The following is an 18884-nucleotide window of genomic DNA, read 5'->3' as shown; positions in this document are numbered from 1 at the left end:
AAATGAAGTCAGGGTAGATATCAATAAACATATGCAAAGGCAAGTTAGAGTTGACTGCACTGAAACATTTATTACTGTTGCTAAAATTATATACAGCAAACTGGTAGGACATTAATAATTGTCAATACATTGTATAGATGTATAGGTTCCAATGTTCATAAAAATGGAAGATAGAAGGTTAGAAAAATTTGAAGCAAAGCATCAAAAATTCTTGTTACAGTTCTGTTTAAAATGTTGGTAAGACACTAAACATAGCGTCAAGGATTCTGGTTACAATTCTGTTCAAGCTGAAGCTGCATAAGGAAATCAAACTGCACTTGCATCAAAGATCCAAAATTGCTCATAGCAGTTCAAGGTGATGTAGTTGAAAGTGCAGAATCTGTAAGCGTCGTGTTTGTAGTTGGAGTAAACTCTTGTTATGTAGATGAATTAATAAATGTTTGTTTAATGTGATCAATACTCACAGTTTGTTGTTTGCCATTTAACATCTAATACCATAAATTTAGATTTTACTTTAAGAAGTTGGTAAGGACCACTGTTAGAAGCTTGAAGAGGTTGTTTAACAAGATTGTTGTAAATAAAAACATGAGTCCATGAACATATATCAGGAAGCACAAAAGACTTGATAGACTGTGCTTTAGTAACTAAAGGAGGTAATTCTTTTATGTAATTCCATAAACGATGTATGTAATCAACCAGATCAGAAATTTGTTCAGGAGTTGAAGTTATGATCATCTGGCTAAATAAACAGAATGGGGCACTGTAGAGGAGTTCTGCCAGAGAAAAGTCTAGGTCTTCCTTAACAACAGACCAAAGACCTAAGAGAACAGCCGGTAATGCTTCCAACCATTTGTCTGAATGGGGATGAACACGTAAAGCAGATTTTATCTGACAATGAAATCTCTCTATCATCTCATTAGCCATGGAGTGATAAGCAGTGGTACAGATTTGTTGCGGACCTAGTAATTTTGAGAGCTCTGCAAAAATATTTGATTTGAACTGTTGACCACAATCAGTAGTGACAATAACTCTGAACTGCGAGATCCATCCAGCCTTTGCGATTGTAAGAGCTGAGATATCCTTGATAAGAATGGCTTCAGGCCATCCTGAAAAATGATCAATGCAGGTCAACAAATATAGATAATCTTGTGCTGGTGGCAAAGGACCAATTATATCAATATGAATGTGTTTAACCCTTTCGTTACCATATTTCTAACCAAAATACACCCCTTATGTGTTTCAATTAATTTCTGACATAATCATAAATTTAGTCTGGTTTCATTAAACAACTCTAACTTTTTTATTTATCAACATATTAATGTGAGTTTTGGAAGATAATTTAACGAAAGGTTCTCAACCAATTCTATACCAAAATTTTTGTCACAAAGTGACTCTAATTACAGGTAAATACAGGTGAATTCAACAAAATATAAAATTATTAAAATTTTTGTTCAAACATCGCTATAGAAAATGGGTTATTAGCTAATATTCAATTGGGTATACAACAAAATATTATTATAGAAGTGTTGTGCACATTACTGGATTCATCAGGTGAATTTAACACACAAAAGACAGGTGTACCATAAAGGTATAAATAAAACAAAAGACTGGAATTTGTCTGTGAAGAAAACTAGAAAACGAAATACACATACACCATCAACTAGATTAAATAAGCTCTCCCATATACATAGATACACAGAAATATACAATATTGATTTACAAAATAAATTAATCAAAATTCGTCACTCACCTTACAGGTAAATTAAAATTACACATAAAGAAAAAGAAAAACAAAGTAAATTTGAAAATATTTATAAAATCAAATCACACATATATACAAATCAAACAATATTTCTATCATGAAAACTTGTAAAGCACCCTGCTCTACATAATGCAACCTTGCAGAATGCACATTGGAAAGTTGTTTCAACAGCCCTTCCACTAGGAGCTTTCCTTTTTTGATGTACCTGTGGCCATGCACAGGTAGACAGAAAATTAATCTGCCTCATATCTCTGTATACGGTCGCTAGCAAATTTCCTTTCTCACCTTTGTTTTTTAATTTTGCTTTTTTAATATCCAACGGCAGTCCTTTTCTACTAGCGATCACTGTAGCACATGAATGCGTTGCCACAGTATCTAAATTCTCCGCAAATTTGACCGAACTGAAAAAGCGGTCAAAAAATAATATACGGCCCTGGTTATGGTATGGAAGTGATAAATTCCAGACCACATCATACCCTAGGCCATGCTGACTTACATAATTGTCTCTTGCCAGTATAAAATTCAAATCCAGAGCAGTACCCAGTATTTGATTCACAAATTTTCCAAACTTTGATCCCCCATTTTGTGGGCTTTCCTGGCATATACTGTCAAAAACACACTCGGCCTTTATAGCCCACCATACCCTCATCAATTGATAAATGTCTCCCTGGTCTATAAACTGTTTTATATGTGTTTTGAACAGTCAATGAGGGGTCTTATTTTAAATAAGGGATCAAAGTCTGGTTCTCCACGTACTGGTGTACTGCTCGTGTCTCTTACATGTAGATATTAAGTCAATTTTAAAAACCGTGTCCTCGTCATTGAGACATATTCATCTCCAAAGGGTTCATCACTACTCCAGTAATTTGTAATTCTGGGTAACTTTCTAATGCCCATAATAATATTTATGGCAAAATATGCTTTAATTTCATTCAAGTTTGTGGGAAACCACAAACTATCCTTTTTTACGCTTTGTTTACATTTAGCTTAACGGTTTGTTTCCGCCGTAATCAATTCAAATAGGTACATCGGAAAAATCAAAAAGAAATAGTCTAAAGCTTTACTCCCCTGGGTAAGACTGTGACTTGGTCCAGTTTCTTCAGAAAAATCACTGAAAGAAGGAGTTTTTAAATTTTCACTCCATTCAGGTACCAATTCATTCTCTTTATCGCTATCATCGGAGCTCACAGATTCACTCCTTTCATTTTCGGAAAATGAAACATCAGATTCATTATCAAATACCACGTGCTTTTTTTTTTCGGTTACAGAGTTAGATTTATCAAGGTCTTCAATCGAAAATCCTTCGAATTCTGACTCGCTGCTTGACAGAATAAAATTCGTATCCATTTTTTTGTCAGGATTACAAATTTGGAAAAAAATCTCACAAAATTCACAAAATTAAAAAAACTAAAAAAACACGTCGATCATCGTACAAAACTATAGCTGAACTGTTTACGCAGTATAATCACGTGTTTTCACGAATGTACTAACAAGATTTGCTCGGATATTCTCATTTAAATATGAATAGGTGATTACGGGCGGCTTGGTCACATGAACCAAAATTTTTTTCGGGCGGTTTGGTAACGAAAGGGTTAAAGCATGCATTCGAGGTGGCAAAAGTACCCAAAGGTGCCTGAATATGATGTTGCGCTTCAGTCTTCTGCCATGAAATGCAGGTTCATGTGCAATGTCAAATATCCTTTCACATACTGGGCCAAACAAAACAACTAGAAATCAATTTGACCGTTACCGGGGTGAAACAAATTATAGAACACTGAAAATACTGATCATCTGTGCTCCTTAGGAACATAAGGCAGAGATACACCAGTAGATACAACACACCAGATAGAAGAATCTGAAGAAAATAATGGTAACAGCCAGAGGTCCAAAGAGTGAGAATCTGATGATTTGAGAAATGAAAGTTCTTGATTGTTATCTTGATCCAAACCTAATTGTTGCAAATCAATTGAATCAGTAGTGTGCAAAATGTTAATATGAACGCAAGATAAAGCATCAGCTGCAGAATTATCCACACCCTTGATATACTGGATGTCTAAGGTATACTGAGAAATGAAATCCAGATGTCACAAATCTCTAGAAGAATATTTATTGGATGTCAATTTCAAAAGAAATGTTAATAGTCTGTGATCTGTAAAAAGTGTGAACTGGCATTCTTCAAGAAAATGTCAGAAATGTCTAACAGTGAGATAAGCAGACAGTAACTCTCTACTGAAAGTACTATGTCTAGACTCAGCAGGTTTGAAACAACGAGAAAAAAAAAGCAAGTGGTTGCCAGTTACCACTGACCAACTGTTGAAGAACTGCATCTACCCCTACATTAGATCTATCAACCATTAATGATAAAGGTGCTTCAGGAATGGGGTGAGCTAACAGTGTTACTCCGGATAACTTCTTGATATCTTCAAATGCTTGTAGGTGAAAAGAATCTCATGATATAGTTTCATTTTTCTTTTTACAATTTCATAAAAGTTCAGATAGTCTCCATACACTGAGGAATCAATATCCTGTTGAAATTAATGAGACCAAGAAACTCGCGTAAATTCCATAATGAAGTAGGGATAGGGAAATTGCAGATAGCTTCAATTTTCACTGGTAATAGACATATGCCATCCTTGTCAATCGAATGTCCTAGAAAAGTGAGAGAAGGGACACTGAACATGCACCTGCTAGCATTAATAATGACACCATATTTCATCAGATGAGTGAAAAGTTGCTGTAAATGTGCTAAATGTTACATCAGTGTAAGAGAAGACAAAATTTAAACCACAACCATGGCCGTTGCCAGTACCACCGGACTGGCCCTCGTGCCAGTGGCACGTAAAAAGCACCCACTACACTCTCGGAGTGGTTGGCATTAGGAAGGGCATCCAGCTGTAGAAACTCTGCCAGATCAGATTGGAGTCTGGTGTAGCAATCTGGTTCGCCAGTCCCCAGTCAAATCGTCCAACCCATGCTAACATGTAAAGCAGACGCTAAATGATGATGAAGTTACCATAAACCAAACAGCATCTGCACAAATACAAAAAAGCTAAAAGGAGAAAGTTATGGTGGTCTTAAGTATGTTGGAAGGTTCAGCAGGAATTTAGTTATAAGCTCACACCAAATCGATTTTAGAGAAGATGGTGCAGCCTTAAAAAGATGTTGAAAAATCATGTAAGTGAGATATCAAATAATGATCAGGAACTGTCATGGCATTCAAATAACAATAATCTCAACAAAGTTTCCAGCTGTCAAATTTTTCTTTCAAACAAGATACTACTAGAAGGGCAAATTTTCCTTCAGTCAAGCATGTGATGAAAATCATCCTTTACAACTTAAAGTTTATTTGGGGCAAGTTACTGAGGAATGGAAACCACAGGAGGACCTTTAGTAAGAATATGATGTGTGATGGAGATCTATTTTGAAAAACAGTTTGGATCGACTCTGGACATTTTGGTAGCAGCTCATGAAAAACATTTGAAGGAAATGGAAATGGAATAAAAAATAGAGGACTAACAGTAGCAGTTCTGGAAGATGAACCTTGAGCAGAAAGAAGAGTCTGTGTATCTATTAGTCTCTTATTCCTCAACTCAACTAAGAGATGGAAATGGTTTGTACGAAGACAGCACCAAGAATTGGATATGGAAGGTTTGCAGATCATTGAAATGGTCTGCAAAGGTTGATGTCCAAAGTGAACAACTTTTCTGCATAGGTGAGAATTGATGAATGATTAATGAAATAGTGGCTGATTGGCATAAATAAGTAATAAAACTTGCAGGCTAGACACTACATGCAGCACCGCTATCAACTAATAACTGTTGGTTAGAGTTGGCATTGGGAATGAAAAAGATGTGACATTCTGATGACTTATCCAAGAATGTAGTCGCAGTTAATACCTGGGAATAAAGTTTTCTTGAGGTTGAACTGAAAAAGGAAAAACACATGTTGATACACACTTGTGTGCATGAGTTCCAAATTTTTGATGATACCAACAATATTGCCATGAACTTCTGGAGGAACAACAGTTACGAGAAGATGATTGACTTTGTTGCCTTGAGTGAGGAGAAAACACAGGAGATAGCAATGAGAGAATTGTTCAGTTAATTTTTGGATCTTGTTATCAAATTCCTTTCAGAAAACAGATAGTTCCATTAATAATGATGAAATGACAGAACTTTCAGAAGCTTGTGAAACTGGAGAAGAAATGTCCATGATTTCATCAGCCATACCAGCCATTGCTGGGTGGAGTTAAGCTCCTTGATGGTGATCAGAATTGCTTGTACATTACTGGGAATCCTAGTGAAAAATAATTGTTTCACTATATCTTCATCTATGGGATTGCTTCCAGCTAAATCCCTCAGCCATCAAAGCAACTGAGAAGGGCGCTTATCTCTGAGAGTCTCATTATACATTAATTGGTGGTATTGTTTCTCTTTTGAAGAAGTTGTATACCACAAAATTTCTGCTTTCAAAGTGAAATATGATGGGTTATCTGTGTTATTGTTACTGAGATCTTTAACTTCACTACTTATAACCAGAGGCAAAACACTGACTAATAAATGTGATTGCCTGACATCAGAAGTTATATTATTGTCTGTAACTGTGAGAACCATTAAATTGTGGAGAAACAAATGATATGGAAGCTTGCATTGGTAATGTATTAGGAATTTCAGAAGCAATTGAAGATACTGGAGAATATGCCATGATATGTAAATTATCAAAAAGTGAATTGTACCAAAATGAAAATTTGGTGGGTACTTAATTCAGGAAATATGAGTGGCTGATTTGACTGCTATTTCCAGCACATGATGTAAGCGATATTATCAAAAACACTGGAGGAGTAGTAAGGGGTAAAAGATATGTGCAAATTTTGTCTCACAGTCGTAGCTTGAAAACTTTAAAAATAGCTAAAACAGGTTTGAAAAGGAGTTTTCTGACTTAAAGACTTTTCACAATACACCAAATAATATTATAACATGTAAACCAGAATTGACAAATGTTACCAGTTTTGCTGTTAAAAAATATTTTAAACTTTTATGTCACTAAAGTGGTGGCAAAACGTTAAGATTGAAAATGGCATTACTTTGGTAGCTGGATGAATTTTTTCTGCAAAGCAGTTCTAAAGTTGGTTGAATATAATTCTATGAAAAGTTTTATGGTTAGGTCAGATATTTCTGCAAAATTCTCCATAGCTATGTTGTCTATCACGTTAGGGTCACTAATTATTAGCAATGATGGTTGCTGTATGAAATGCGGTTCAAGGTCTGATAATGTTATGCAAAGGCAAGTTATAGTTGACTGCACTGAAACATTTACTGCCATTGCTAAAATTATATACAGCAAACTGGTAGGACATTAATAATTGTCAATTTATTGTATAGATTCAAAATGGAAGATAGAAGGTTAGAAAAACCTGAAGCATAGCATCAAAAATTCTGGTTACAGTTCTGTTTAAAATGTTGGTAAGACACTAAACATAGCGTCAAGGATTCTGGTTACAATTCTGTTCAGGCTGAAGCTGCATAGTGGAATCAAACTGCTCTCACATCAAAGATCCAAAATTGCTCATAGCAAAACTCACTTTCCTAAGAATTAGCGGGGAAAATAGTCCTTTAAATAGCTGACATAGGGATGCTAGGTGAGTCCATCGTGTTAAGGGGTGGACAGTCCAAGTAAAGTTAAGTGGACTGGACCATCACATGATGAACCAAAAATAGGTAGCTAAAAGAAAGAAGCCACAATATGGGTAGCTAAAGGTCAAGAGTAATTGAGCCTCTGCTACATCATCATTATATCTAGCACCTGCCGGCTTCTGTCCATTCCCCAAGATGAAAATGCAACTCAAAGGTCACCATTTTAACACCATTGTCAAGATCCAGAGTGAATCGCAGAAGGTCCTTGACTTGCTTATGAAAAATTACTTTTCCATAAGAATCTAAATGGGGAAGGAACACTGGGACTAAAAGTGGCAGGATTGCAAGGTGACTATTTCAAAGGAGATGATGTTAAAACATAGATGGGAACTTTACGTATGTATGTAGTAAGTGGAAACCAGGTACAAAAATACACAGCTGAAAAAACTAGACTTAGTGGAGATTTGTATTCTTAATTGTATACATAGTGGATTTCTTGCATCAGGGGGAAGATTATATAGGGATGGTGCTCTTTTTACTATCTATAGATCTAGTAAGGTCCTGTAAAATTCTTTAGATCATTTAATAGTCTTAGTTTGTCTATCTCTTTGAAAATGAATATAGCAGAATTAACTTCCTGGATGTTATCTTTAACTTGAGCGCAAGACTATGCCAACCATACCACAAACTGAGTGAATACTCAAGGTATGTAAGTAAAAATTCTAATCATTCTAAAAATATCATTAACTTTATTGTTAAAAATATCCCACTCTTTATCTGAAGCTGGATATAAAGAAAAAATTTACTATGTCCCTAATCTTACCACTTATAAAGCTACCCAATAATGATTGTGTAATGAATCTGATTAGTTTTCATAGGGTGTGCTATAAGAGTAAATACAATTAGAAGTTTAATATAAATAAGACAACTAAGAACAAGAATAATAACACTGGTACACTAGGCAAGCAACAGAATCTTAAAGCTAAATATATAAGTATGTTAGCATTGATTGATATTAATGTTGTTATTTTTGTGATTGAAAATCATTGATCTTTGCGTTAAAGCAACTATAGCTAACTTTAACTGTACATCTATTGAAGATCTTGTGTTATTTATGTGAGTGTCAGAAGTGGGTGTCTTTGTGTTACAGAAATTTTCTAGCTATATTTGTAGCTATATTCATGCTGTATGGGGTATTATACCATAATGTTTTTCTCTGTCTATATCTTTTATTGTCTATCTATATTTGATTCAATATAGGTTATACAATTCTTAAAATTGGACCTTTCTAATGTGGCATTATAATATAGGGCTACTTTTTTTGAAAGTAGCTTTATTGGCAGATAGGTTGGAAATATGCCTACTAACACTATTAACTAATTGTCCGATTATTGACACTGGATGGTTAGAGCCTCTGTCAATGTAGGACGTGTCTTCATTTGGTTTATGGGAGGGTTTAAATTTGCCTGTGCTAAGATTCATATTAATATCTAGGAAACTAACTTCTTTAAGGTTTGTGTTAATTGAAATTTTTTAGGTCAACTAAATATTTTGTATATTTTTCTATCCATATCATGTCCATTTTTTTTATTATGTATTAATAATAGTACATAATATATATATATCACAATATAATCCTATATTGGCTTCTTTTATTTTGTTTTTAAAAGCATGTAGGATGTAAAGGCTTAGATCCACTATCTTTGCTCTATCATATCTCCCTATAGTGACATCAAATAACTCATCCCCATTCTATTCACCCAGTAGGTATTATGAAAAAGCAATGACTATATTGATGTTAGTGTCTGTTGTATATGTTTTACTAAATTTGAGTGCCTTTTGGTTTGAAGATCAAGGAGTAAAACTCGACAATATCGAACTGGATGAATTTGCATTTGGGCTTATCTTCAATTTTCTTGGACCATTCACTTGAGACAATCTACTGAGGGCAACTGACCAAATCTCTGGTTGGAGCAAAGCTTCTACTAGACAAAGGGTGACATTGTGGTGGAATAGTGTGGTCGACAGGGCTCTAAGAGTGAAGAGATGGGTTTGGAAAGAGTGGAAGAGTGGCGGTAGCAAAGAACCATATCAGATAGCTAAAAGAAAAGCTAGGTATCAAGTTTATGTACCTAGGGCAGAAGCAGAAAGGAAGAGGTTTGCCTATGTCTTACAGCATGAATTTCAGAGACTTGAGGTGTTCCGGATTGTTAGGCAGTGTGTTAGAAAGAATCAAGATGCTGCAGGACAGATGTGTATACAGAGGAATTGCTCTTAGCAATCCTGGAAAGAAATATGTGGAAGAGTTATAATGCAAGGCTATTAAATGTGGAGAATGAATAGGTGGAAGGAGTCTCCACCATGTGAATCCAATAGATGGACAGCAACATGGTAGGTAAGGCAGTTAAAGATATGAAGACAGGGAAGGCCCTAGGTCTATCAGAAATCACTGCTGAGATGCAGAAGATATCTGGTAGAGTTGGATACAGTCTAGTCACCTGTATAGTTAATCAGGTTATTCTGGAAGGTGCATTAATCCCCAGTGACTGGTGTAGCTGCATCATAGTGAGCTGCTAAAAAGACAAGGGAGATGTGTCAAATAGAAGTAGTTATAGAGGCATCAAATTCCTGGACCAGGGGATAAAAGTTGTGGAGAGAGTTATAGCATAAATTAATTAGGGACAGAATTAGACTAGGTGAGATGCAGTTTGACTTTGTTCTGTGGAGAAGCACCATAGATTTGACAGAGTTCCTTGCTCTGTGATATGATGGTCTCTGAGGAAGGTAGGGGTACATGAATGGCTTTTGAAAGCTGTATAGGACATTACAGGGTAAGAATTAGACACAACTGCAGTGACCAATCTAGTGTACTGGTAGGCATTAATTGTGGTTCAGTTCTTAGTCCTCTCCTATTTGTCATCTTCCTCCAGCCCATAACAAAAAAAATTTAAGATTGGAAGTCCATGGGAACTATTATATGCTCATGATCTTGCCTTCTTTGCAGAATCTGTAACAGAATTAGAAAAGAAATTCCATGTGTTGAAACAAAATCTAAAATCAAAGGGTCTTAAAGTTAACTTATCAAAGTCCTAGGTCCTAGTAAGCAAGAAATCTGACAGGACCCTACTCACTTCATGTAAATGGCCTTGCTTGGTATGTAGGAAGGGTGTAGGCAAAAATTTCATCCAGTGTACCCAATGCAAACTATGGACACACAAGAGGTGCAAGTGAAATAGCAGGAAGATTGACAGAGAAAGTAATGTTTGTATGTGGAAGATGTACAGGTGCTATAAAGTCTACAGATACACAGGAAACTGATTTCCTCAAATGTCCTGGAGGCTCTCTGGTAATGTGCAACCTAATTAGCAGTGGAAGAGGATGTACCAAAAGTTTAATTACTAGAATAAGAATAGGATGGAGAAAGTTCAGAGAGCTTTTACCTCAGTTGACAGTCAAAGGTCTCCCCCCCACCCCAGTGGAAGGAAAATTGTATTATGCATGTCTACAAACTGCAATGCTACATGGTAGTGAAACATGGGTCCTGAATGCAAAGGACATGTGAAGACTAGTAAGGAATAAAGCTTGTATGCTCCACTGGATGTGCAATATCACTATACATGTGTGATGGAGCACTAGTATATTGAGAAAAAAGTTGAGCATAAGAAGAATTATATGCAGTGTACAAGAGAGAAGACTGCACTGGTTCAGCCATGTGATGTGGATGGATGAGGACAGTTGCATGAAGAAGTCTCGATCACTTAAAGTGGAGAGAAGTTGTGGAAGAGAGAGATAAAGGAAGACATAGAATGAAGTAGTGAAGGCCGATCTCAAAACACTAAGCCTCATGAAGATGGCAAAAACTGTAATGTGTAGCACATTGCTGTACTCAGGAAGATCCACTTGCCACAATAGAATTGATCTCCAAAACCAGGGTGCCATGTAAAAAGCTTTGGCGCTGGTATCACGTAAAAAGCACTGGTGTTGGTGCTACATAAAAAGCATTGATGCTGGTGCCACATAAAAAGCACTAGTGCTGCTGCTGCCACATGAAAAGCACCCAGTACACTCTAAAGTGGTTGGCATTAGGAACGGCATCCAACTGTAGAAAGTAAGCCATCTTACCCATTCCAGCTTGGAAAACAGACGTTAAATGATGGTCATGATGATTTGATGCTTGCACAACTACATATCCATTAAGTAAGGTTTGAGGATGCTCTGATTTGTTGTATGATGTTATCTTTAGATTTGCTGATAATACCTGTTTCGCTTTGTTGTGTGATTTTTCATTCTACAGCTATGGTTTTGCATAAAAATGTCTTTGTGGTCCTTCAAGGTTACAAAAAGTTACATAGCATCTACTTCATCTTCAATATATGTGTATGTATATATATATCATCATCATCATCATCGCTTTCCATGCAAGCATGGGTTGGACGATTTGACTGAGGACTGGTGAAACCAGATGGCTACACCAGGCTCCAATCTGAATTGGCAGAGTTTCTACAGCTGGATGCCCTTCCTAACGCCAACCACTCAGAGAGTGTAGTGGGTGCTTTTACGTGCCACCGGCACGAAGGCCAGTCAGGCGGTACTGGCAAAGGCCACGCTCAAAATGGTGTATTTTATGTGCCACCTGCACAAGAGCCAGTCTAGGGGCACTGGCAACGACCTCGCTCGAAAGTCCTTACACATGCCGCAGGCACAAGTGCCAGAGAGGCGATGCTAGGCACAGGTTCCATCACAATTTCGCTTTCGCTTGCCTCAGTAAGTCTTTGCAAGCTGAGTTTCATGTCCAATGAAGGAGACAATGTTGGCATGGGTGCCAGTCGTCGAATTTAACTCGATTTTGATTCACTTGCCTCAACAGGTCTTCGCAAGTGGAGTTTAGTGTCCAATTTAACTCGATTTCGATTTCACTTGCATCAACAGGTCTTCGCAACTGGAGTTTAGTGTCCAGTGAAGGAAGGTACGCCTAAGAGGACTGGCTGAGGCCTTAGATTTAGGTCTCACTTGGCTTGCTGGGTCTTCTCATGCACAGCATTTGGCAGAGTTTCTACAGCTAGATGCCCTTCCTAAATGCCAACCACTCAGAGAGTGTAGTGGATGCTTTTACGTGCCATCGGCACGAAGGCCAGTCAGGCGGTACTGGCAACGGCCACGCTCAAAATGGTGTATTTCATGTGCCACCCGCACAAGAACCAGTCCAGGGGCACTGGCAACGATCTCGCTTGAAAGTCCTTACACATGCCGCGGGCACAAGTGCCAGAAAGGCGACGCTGGGCACAGGTGCCATCACGGTTTCGATTTCATTTTCCCCAATATGTCTTCGCAAGCTGAGTTTCGTGTCCCAATGAAGGAGTCGACGTTGGCATGGGTGCCGGTTGTCAAATTTAACTCGATCTCGATTTCGATTTCACTTGCCTCAACAGGTCTTCGCAAGTGGAGTTTAGTGTCCAATTTAACTCAATTTCGATTTCACTTGCCTCAACAGGTCTTCGCAAGTGGAGTTTAGTGTCCAATGAAGGAAGGTATGCATAAGTGGACTGGCTGAGGCCTTAGATTTAGGTCTCACTTGGCTTGCTGGGTCTTCTCACGCACAGCATATTTCCAAAGGTCTCGGTCAGAAGTCATCGCCTCGGTGAGGTCCAATGTTCAAATGTCGTGCCTCACCACCTCATCCCAGGTCTTCCTGGGCCTACCTCTTCCACAGGTTCCCTCCACTACTAGGGTGTGGCACTTTTTCATACAGCTATCGTCATCCATTCTCGCTACATGACCATACCTGCGCAGTCGTCTCTCTTGCACACCACAACTGATGCTTCGTAAGTTCAACTTTTCTCTCAAGGTACTAATACTCTGTCTAGTATGCACACTGATATTACACATCCATCGGAGCATACTGGCTTCATTCCTTGCGAGCCTACGCATGTCCTCAGCAGTCACAGCCCATGTTTCACTGCCATGAAGCATGGCTGTTCGTACACATGCGTCATACAGTCTGCCTTTTACTCTGAGTGAGAGGCCCCTTGTCACCAGCAGAGGTAAGAGCTCTCTGAACTTTGCCCAGGCTATTCTTATTCTAGCAGCTACACTTTCAGCGCACACACCCCTACTACTAACTTGGTCACCTAGATAGCGGAAGCTATCAACTACGTCTAGTTTTTCTCCCTGGAATGTGGCAGAAGTTGTTTTCTGTACATTCACAGTCTTTATAGCTCCTGAACATCTGCTACATACAAAAACTAACTTCCTAGTTAACCTTCCTTTGATATTGCTGCACCTCTTATGTGTCCATAGCTTGCACTGGGTGCATCTTATAGAGTTTCTACCTACGCCTTTGCTACAGATTGAGCAAGGCCATATACCTGAAGGGGTTTGTGTGTTGTCTACTTTCCTACTTATTAGGACTTTCGTTTTAGCTAGGTTGACTCTAAGGCCCTTCGATTCTAGTCCTTGTTTCCACACCTGAAACTTCTCCTCTAGTTCTGACAATGACTCAGCAATTAGTGCAAGGTCATCAGCATAGAGGAGCTCCCAGGGGCAACCTGTCTTGAACTCCTCTGTGATTGCCTGGAGGACTATGATAAATAGGAGGGGGCTGAGGACTGAACCATGGTGGACCCCTACCTCTACCCAGAATTCTTCACTGTACTCATTGCCAACCCTCACCTTACTGATAGCGTCTCTGTACATGGCTCGCACAGCTCTCACTAACCATTCTTCTATCCCTAGTTTCCTCATTGACCACCAGATAAGGGATCGGGGGACCCTGTCAAAGGCCTTCTCCATATCAACGAAAGCCAGGTACAGAGGTTTATCTTTGGCTAGGTATTTCTCCTGCAGCTGCCTTACCAAAAATATAGCATCAGTGGTGCTTTTCCCTGGCACGAACCCAAACTGCATCTCATCTAAACTGACTCTCTCCGTAATTAGTTGGGCTATGACCCTCTCCGTGACTTTCATTACCTGATCTAACAACTTGATACCTCTGTAATTATTTGTATCTAAAGCGTCACCTTTACCTTTGTAGCATTTGACTATGGTGCTGCTACACCAGTCATTGGGTATGACTCCTTCATGTATCACCTGGTTAACAATACGGGTGACTAGGCTATAGCCAACACTGCCAGATATTTTGAGCATCTCTGCAGTGATTCCTGAAGGGCCAGGGACTTTCCCTGTCTTCATAGTCTCAATAGCTTTATGTACCATGGTACTGTCAACTCGAATCGCTGGTCCCTCTGTTGGGTCGACATACGGCAGGCTCTCTTTCTCCCATTCATTCTCTTTATCAGTGAGATGCATTCATTGTCTTAGATGATCCCACTGATGAAGTACAGATGACAAATTAATTTATTTGTTCATTAATACAGAAATGAGTTTGGGATTAACTGTAAATAATGTTTCCATTCTCTTTGGAATTACTTTTTTCGTGGTTTGGGTTTGGCTGCCCTATCTAACAAGTAAGGCACTCTGTAAAGGGTTGCCTCTCTGTGTATAAATACTCCCTCCCACCTTATCCAATCCGCCCTCGCCCGCGCTCGTCGAATCGACCGCATCACCGCCCTCTCTCCTCCCCCACACCAATCCTCTAACCGTACCCCCTTCCCACTCCGTTTCCACCCTGCCACCCTACCCCTTCGTCGGAGGATCCTACGGGCCTTCCGTCGCCTCCAGTTCGATCCCACCACCCACCCCATTTTCCCTAACCCACCCCTATACTCTTTCAAACGCGCCCGCAACCTACGCGATCTACTGGTCCATAGTACCTTCTCCTCTTCCTCCCCACCCCCACTCGGCTCCTTCCCGTGCTCCAGATCCCGCTGTCACACCTGCCCCTTCATCACCAACACTACCTCTGTCACAGGGTCAAACCTACACACTCTTCACATTCCACACAGTTTCACCTGCACCTCTTCCAACCTAATTTACTGCATCAAATGCAACCAACTCTACGTGGGGCAGACGGGCCGCCGGCTGGCCGACCGTTTCACCGAACACCTAAGGGACGTTCGGCTAGGTTCGGACTCCCCCATCGCCCATCACTTCCACTTGGCCAACCACTCCCCCTCTAACATCTCCGTTTTTGGCCTCGCCCTGCACCATGGGTTCACTCCCTCGCGACTCCACTTGGAACAGCACTATATTTTTAACCTTAGATCATCTTTCCCCTTCGGACTCAACACAGCCCCCTCCTCCTTATGACTCTCCCCTTTACGACAATGCAACACTTTTCTTTATTTATTATTCTTTTTTTATATATATTTCCCCCCCCCCATCCACTTTACATTATATCCATTATTCACTTTTTTATTACAATCACTACAATTTTCCACAATTTATTTCATCCCTTCCTACACGCACACATACCCACACACAAAAAATACACGCACCCATACACACACACATGTAAGCACACCTACCCCCAACACACCACACACACACAACACATATGCATGCACTTACATGCTCAGACTCGCCCATACACTTATACAAACGCACATACACACGCACACTTGCGCATACACACACACGCTAAATCACGCAAACATACACACACACACACACACCCAAGCATACACACCCTTGCACACATAACCCATATATACCCCCATTCACACATACCTCCCACACACCTGACAACCCATACATACCCCCATTCACACATACCTCCCATACACCTAACACACACACCTCCCACACCTTACATATATACCGCCCACATGACAAACATACATGCGCGCCCTCACACACACATATAGATGAACACACATATATACACACACACACACACGCACGGTGGAAGAGACACACACCTTACACAGCCCTATACACACACAGACACACACACACACACCCATATATACGCGCACGCCTACATACACAGCCGCATACGCATGCACACACACACACAGGAGTGCACACACAAAATAACACACATACCTGGCACACATCCTTACGCTCTCACACACACACACATAAACACACGCACACACCTCTCACATACACAAACATACACGTACACACATACACACACACCTCTCACATACACAATACTCACTCACATACACAACACACACGCACGCATGAAAATACACACACACGCACACGGACACACACATAAACACACGCGCATACACGCACCCGTACCTAACACTCACAACCCCACACACACACGCACACCCACACACACATACACACGCATACACACTTCTCACCAACACAACACACTCACACAGACAATCACACACACATGGGCATAAACAACACACGCACGCACACACGTACACAGCAACGCACATATACACAACATACACATACACACATACACACACGCACGCACAAAAACATACACATACACACATGCGCACGTACAAAATACACACACACACGCACACGTACCCAACACCTACAACCCCACACAAACACACACACGAACACACACATACTCAAAAACTGCCTGCTGACCCTCCACTCACCACTGTCCATAAGCACCCACTAACTATTCCTGCTACTAATTCCTTCCACTACGTCACACACACATACACATTAACAGATAAACCACCAAACCATGCACACACACACACACACACATACATATGCACACACACGTTCTGTTCTGTTATCACACACACACTCGCAGACTCTTGCGCACGCACAGATATTCACCTCCGTTTTTCACTCTCCTGTCTTAGAAAGAACTTTTCCCCCACCACCTCCTCTTCCGGTCCTTTCACAATGTAACCTCGTGGGCATCGGTGCCATTTTCCTCTTCCTCCGTTTTTCCATTCTCCGAACTTTCTGTCTTTCCGACGAAGGGCTCCGCCCGAAACGTCATACTCTCTCTCCATCCTTTCCCGAGCGTCCAATAACACTATCCGTATCACATCCTCACTTTGTTGTTTTTTGTTATTGTTTTTTGTGTTTTTTTTTAACCTATATATATATATATATATATATATATATATATATATATATGTAATGTATCTATCTATGTGTGTGTATTTTTGCATGTGTTTTTTCAACCATCTGGTGTTCGTTTATTTCTATCCCCATAACTTAGTGGTTCAGCAAAAAAGCAACTGCTAGAATAGATATCAGGCTTAAAAGTAAGTACAGGGGTCAATTAGACTGCATGGCTGCAGTTTAATGACTAAAACAAATGTGTGTGTGTGTGTATACACACACATGTACAAGCTGTGCCAGGACGAAGACTTCTAGTATTTTGCTGAGCTTGAGAAAACATGTCAAGCTAAGTAAAAATCATAGCCATACTTACAGACATACCCTCTATGGGCATGACCCACACACACACACACATACGAGGAAGGCTTTCAATACTGGGAGAGTAAAATGGACACAAGTGTGCTACCAAAATACATAGACTATATTGATCTCTTAATAAAACAGGTGGGGCCGAAAAGCTTCATTGTATTTTTCATTTTTCATTTCCATCTCATCTTTGTCATTCATTTTTCACTTTTTGTCCCCTCTGTGTCAGCCCCTTGTGGGTAATTAAAAATCAGTATCTAAACCCCTGCCACTCTAATTTCTCTCATCATCACTTACTACAGCCACCTTTTCCCCATCTCAAAACATCTCCCCTCATATTCTTATGAAACATTCTCCTATCTCCTCCTGTACAACTTATATTTCCCTTATATATATATATATATATATATATATATATATATATATATATAATTAAACCTTGGGAGAGGCATTATGCCAGTAATAAACACACGCACTGGTTCAGTCCTTTATTAATTTATATAGTTTTTGTTAAATTATTTCATTGCACTCTTGCAATCTCTTCAGTAACTTGTCTCTCCACTTCCATTTATTTTGAATGTATTGAATGTATGAGCTGGTGTTGTTTCGAAACTGTTCGGTATGAGCATGTGAGTGTGTGCAAGCTCGTATGTGTGCACGCTCATATGTGTGCACGCACTTATGTGTTCGTGCTTATATGTAAGTATGTGTGTCCATATGTGTGTTTGTAACAATTTCATTTATATCAGATCAGATAGAGACTTTTTTTTTTTTTTTAAATTTAAATTTATTTATTTACGTTCATATTCCGCATCATGTGTGTGAACAACACATGCAACCATGGGCAATTGTAAGGCCCTCATCTACGTGTATTTGGTGTTCAAAATTGGTTGCGTTTCAGTTATGAGGACCGACTCCTGTATTTGTCGCAACGATGCGTCACCGAGGTGTCTAGACAGGATTTCTATGCTAATTCTGTCCAGTACACCACCATGTTGTTCTTTGGCATGCTGGTAGAGCACCGAGGTTTGTTTTTGATTATTATAGTCCCTCCAATGTTCGTTTACACGCTCAGCCAAACTTCTTGCCGTTTCACCTATGTATGTCGTGTTTCTGTTTTTACACTCACCATCCATACAGCTTATTTTGTAGACCACATTTCTGGCTTTGCAGTTGGCACCAGGACTATATTTGCACACAATGCAACTCTCCTCAAC

The 18884-nt window shown here is 39.5% G+C and overlaps 1 protein-coding gene across 1 annotated transcript in view; it reads left to right on the top strand.

Annotated features, from left to right (window-relative positions):
• The window catches only part of LOC106878624 (protein IWS1 homolog), a 71330-nt gene that overhangs the window by 29107 nt on the left and 23339 nt on the right, over positions 1–18884 (top strand). The gene's annotated exons all lie outside the window — the stretch shown is intronic.

This window comes from Octopus bimaculoides, chromosome 10 (assembly GCF_046866305.1).
Source record: "Octopus bimaculoides isolate indiv1 chromosome 10, ASM4686630v1, whole genome shotgun sequence".
Classification (NCBI taxonomy): Eukaryota; Metazoa; Mollusca; class Cephalopoda; order Octopoda; family Octopodidae; genus Octopus; species Octopus bimaculoides.
This window is presented reverse-complemented; position numbering and strand designations above follow the sequence as displayed.